Source organism: Cucumis melo, chromosome 1 (assembly GCF_025177605.1).
Source record: "Cucumis melo cultivar AY chromosome 1, USDA_Cmelo_AY_1.0, whole genome shotgun sequence".
NCBI classification, from domain to species: domain Eukaryota; kingdom Viridiplantae; phylum Streptophyta; class Magnoliopsida; order Cucurbitales; family Cucurbitaceae; genus Cucumis; species Cucumis melo.
The window spans coordinates 17,026,300-17,031,102 of record NC_066857.1 but is presented as its reverse complement, the minus strand read 5'-3'; the positions used below and the strand labels follow the sequence as shown (position 1 = coordinate 17,031,102).

Below are 4,803 nucleotides of genomic sequence, written 5' to 3'. Positions count from 1 at the left end.
ATTCGTGGAATCGAACTTTGTATTGATTTATGTATTGCGGATACAATCTCTAACATTTACTCCTTTCAGGAGTAAATGTTAGAGATTGTTCACACGAGATTTCAGGAGAAATTTAATTCGTGGAATCGAACTTTGTATTGATTTATGTATTGCGGATACAATCTCTAACATTTACTCCTTTGATTCTTTCTCTCGGATACAAAAAGTAAAATTTAAAACTTCGTGGTCTTTGATCTGAAGTTGTAACTACAAGTCAATTCAAGCTTCAATCTTCTGGAATTCAAGGAAAGTTTGATCTCCCAAGTCTTCGATCTTTCAGAAGGTTGATTTTGAGGTTGATGATAACTTGCACGTCTTGAGAGTCTTCAGAAGTTTTTGTCTTCAATTCTTCAGAGCTTTGATTCTTCTCTCCAATCCAAGGTGCCCTCAAGATGAATGAGAAGGTCTCTATTTATAGAGAATCTCGATGGGCTTTAGGTGGGCTTGGGCCCATTTGCTTGTTGGGCGGGCTTAGGCCTGGGCCCATCTGCTTGTTGGGTTTGGGCTTGGACCCATCTGCTTGTTGGGCTTGAGCTTGGACCTGTTTTCTTGACAGGCTTGGGCTCGGACCCATTTGCTCGATCGATTTGGGCTTGGATCCATTTGCTTGGTGGGCTCGAACTCGGCCCACTTATTTGCGCAAGCTCGGGTCCATTATTTCTTTGGCGCAATTTTTTTTAGGGCCTTGAACTAGGTTGGGTATGAGAAAACTTGACTACCCAAATCCAATCAAATTATAATTATCTCAATTTTGCTGTGATGACGTGGCGTGATTTAATTGGTCAAAATTTCCTGTTCAACAATGATCATTCAACTTCTTACACAATTGTTTAGCTTTATAAACGATCGTTTATCATCTTATGCGATCTCTTAGCTTTCAATCTTCAAACGATCGTTTACTTCTTCCACGATCGATTAACTTTTTATACAATCATTTACCCTACAACCTCCTACAAGATCAATTAACAAAATGCTCCTCAATTTACTTTTATTAAATAAATAATAAAAGTATATAATATAAATAAATAAATATATATTGTTAATTTAGGTTAGGTTGGGTTGAAACGTATTTTTCAACCCCAATGAAGACCCAACCCAACTTGGCAAAAAAATAGAAATTTTCGATTATTTTGGATAATTTAAAAAAAAAAAAAGAAAAAGAAAAACTAAAGTGGACCGGAGCCGTCGATGTCATTGGACTAAAAGTGGAGAGAGTGTGAAGCTTCAAATTCCTAGGGCTCCTCTCTTCTTCAAATCGGCTTCTACTTCTAACATAATTTTCATTCTTTCTTCTTCTCTATTTTCCTTTGCAAAATCCTTTGATGGCACTTCCTCCAGGCCCCTATTCTGGAACTAGCACCCTCGCTTTGGTATGTTTTTCTTTATTTCCCATCCTTTTCATGCAATTTTCGGTCTATACATTTCATTTTCAAATTGCTATTCGTGGATCTGACTTTGGATTCAATACTCGAAATTAATGTTCATATTCAACCTTCTTTTTTATCCTTCACAGGTTGCTCGTGCTTCGGCGTTCTCTGTTGGGCTTGTCTACGGAAGCCTCAAGCTCAAGTACCTTCAGGTTTGTTCATCTGGGTTCTATTTCTGCTTGCTTGTTTTTGTCGACTATCTTGGATTTGTTTCGATTACAGATGTAGATGCAGGATATATTTTTAGGGCTATTTGTAATTTTCAATTTGAATGTCCCTGTGCTTTGAGATTAGTTTCAAGTGTATTCTTGAAGAGTTTTTATTACTACCCTTAAGCCTTGAAGCCCTTAAATTGATTCAAGTATGCCCATTGAGAATTTTACCGTTAAAAAGAGTTATGAAAATTGATGTGGTCTTGCTGCTTAGTTGTTAGTGTAAATTCGCAGACATGGCTTTTATAAAAACGAAGGTCCACAATGTAGTTTGAACAAATGACGGTCTTGATTAATTTATCATTTTGAAATTTATATTTTGAACATTTTTTCCTTGAAGCACAATTCCTCTATTTATGTTTGCATAATAGTTGATAATTATATTAAAATAGATTATTTGGTCTAAATGTCTAATGCCATGAAAGGATCAATTGTTTTTAATGGGCTGTCAAATTTCTTTGAACATGGAATGAAATTATTTTCAAAGTTAGAACATAGAGTTTGGTTTCTGAACCATGGTAAATATGCTTGGTCTTGGACTTTATTTGTGAAGTTCCATTAATATACTCGATGAAGACCAATGGTTTAGTCTCCTATTTCTAGTTTCATTCCTTTTCAATTTCAGTTTGACTTATAGGAATTGTGATCTTAGAATCTCATGTCACTTCTAGCTGCTATTTGAGGCCATTGTAAATGCACCTGTCTGATTTTAGAATTTTATTTCCATTACTATTTTATCACCACAGGCGAAGGCAAAATCTCACAAGAAAGCTGAAGCAAAGGCTCATCACTGAGGTATGGCTAATTTCGGTCCGTGTCAAAAACGAGGCACTGGTTGAATTTCGAAGGGAAATAATACATCGTAGTTGATCAAAATTTATTTTTCTTTGATACTTTTTTTTCCATGTTGCATTGGATGGCTTTATATTTCATTAAAGAGTCATATAGATGTATCTTACATCGGTCTTAAGGACTATATTTGAGCTACAATTAGTTTTGATGGATTGATGAGAGGACAAACAGATCACGATTCCTTTCTTTGATTGGAAATGAATAATTTGCTTGTCATCTGTCTTGGTGCAGGTGTTGAGTTAATTCATTAAGGTTTATTCATCTTTATGTTATTTTTTCTCTAATAAACATACTCTACTTGGAATTTGAAATATGATGGGGTTTATTTACTTATTACTATTTTTCTATTATAAGATAAGAAAATGAGTTTAAAAAAAGAAGGGAACTTTTAACGGCCATCGTGTTGAGGGTCTAGTGGTACTGGGATGCGCCAAAAAACAAAGAGAACAGCATAATAGGCTCAAGGTTCAAATATTTTTGGCCACTTAGTTTGTGATACTAAGATTCTATTATTTCTATTTTCTTGTAATTAAATCTTGTAGGTAGAGGTGGTTGACCAAGGGGTTAGTCGGGATCAAGGTGTTAAACTTTTGTTGGCATGTCGATACAATAATCAACATTTCAAACTTTGCTTTCGTTTCAGGTTAATTTTTGGTACTGGTACCAAATGGTATATCTTTAGTTTGAGTAATAGTATTTGAAAGTTTGAATTTATGTTACTGTAGCATAGCTTCCAGACCAAGCATGGTTGTCTTGAATCAGCTCGTCAGCTTTATCGTTTTCTCCATCCAGACATCTTTTTACCATGTCTTAACTGAAATGCTTTTATTCATCATGTGACTATTATTATTTTTCTTAAATACATTTTTTTTATTCACTTTCACTCCTTTGAGGAGGAGCATGTTGCTTGGAGCATTAGTTTCTTTTCATTATATCAATGAAAAATTCAGTTTCTTGTTTAAGATTTTCACGTAGCACAAATCCTTCATAATAGGCTGCTTTGTGTCATAGCTTCATTTTGTAGGGGGCTCGCCCCTCTGCCGCCCTTAGGCTGTGCTTTTTTGTGATTACTGCTTACTTGCTTCTCATAGAAAAAGTTCTCTAGTGAATAGGTTTTGTAGGTTCATAGTTTAAGAGAAAGTAAATTCACCTATCAATTGTTGGCTTTGTTTTTCAAACTCCATAGAAACAAAACCTTGGTGTTCAAACCTACTCCTAGGAATGAGGAAATTTCAAACTCCCAATAGAAGCTTATTACAAGTACACTCATAAACTTTCAGTTTTGTATCTATACAAAATTTGATGTTCGGAAATACTCTGAGAAAAGGCGCACATCGACTAATCTCATGGGACAACACGTCTGACCGACCCTACAACATTTGGGTGTCAAGGAAATTAATTCCTTAGTAGGTGGCCACTATGGATTAAACTCATAGACCTTTTAGTTAGTTATTGAGACTATGTTCCCTTTTTACCAATAGGCCAAACCATAATAGTTCTCTCAGACAAAATTCTTTATAAAATAATTTTCCCTATCGAAACATTAGACATCTGTTATCTATATTTACACAACATAAAACTTGTTGATACGAGTGTATTTCAACAAGAATTAAGTATGTACTCTTGTTCAAGAGGTCAAATTTGAATTTTCCCATCTGCATATTGTTGAAGATAACATAGAACTCTAAAAGAAAACATTTACCTAAGAATCATTATAGAAGATGTCCAGTATTCCAATAAATTGGCAAAGTGTGAAACACAAAGTTTGGTTCGTCTGTGGTCTCCAACATAAATGAATCATATTAGGATATGGTTGTTCTTGGAGAAGCTCAATCAGAGGAACAAAATCTCATATTTCCTTCACCCTCCTGAGGTCTGGGGATGCTCTCCATTAAGGATGTCTATATGTTGTTCAAACTATGTACTTAGAATCTTGTCCTTTTGTATTTTTATGCTTCCATGTGAAATGTGATGTATTTGACAGCTTTGGGTCTAGAGATCTTGTTCATCCAAATGGAGGGTTTTCTTTCTTTCTTTCTTGGACTCTCGTATCTGTTGAGATGTCTTGGAGGAGACTGTTGTATGTGTTGGCACGTCGTGGTTGACTTCACTCTCATGGACATGCACACAGGTTCTAGATGAAGTGGTTGACTTCATCCTCATTTGGAGGAAACTCTAGTATAGTAATAGTTGACATCTGTCATGGTTCTAAATGGCATGGTTGACTCTCATACCTTGATATAAAAATTTAGGTGATGGGAAGAAACAGGATA

The 4,803-nt window shown here is 35.3% G+C and overlaps 1 long non-coding RNA gene across 1 annotated transcript; it reads left to right on the top strand.

The window, feature by feature from the left end:
- Positions 1-1,211: 1,211 nt before the first annotated feature.
- Positions 1,212-2,791, top strand: LOC103490330 (uncharacterized). The gene is made up of 3 exons (XR_001762727.2): positions 1,212-1,409; positions 1,553-1,618; positions 2,425-2,791. It is a non-coding gene; the product is annotated as an uncharacterized LOC103490330 (long non-coding RNA).
- Positions 2,792-4,803: the final 2,012 nt, after the last annotated feature.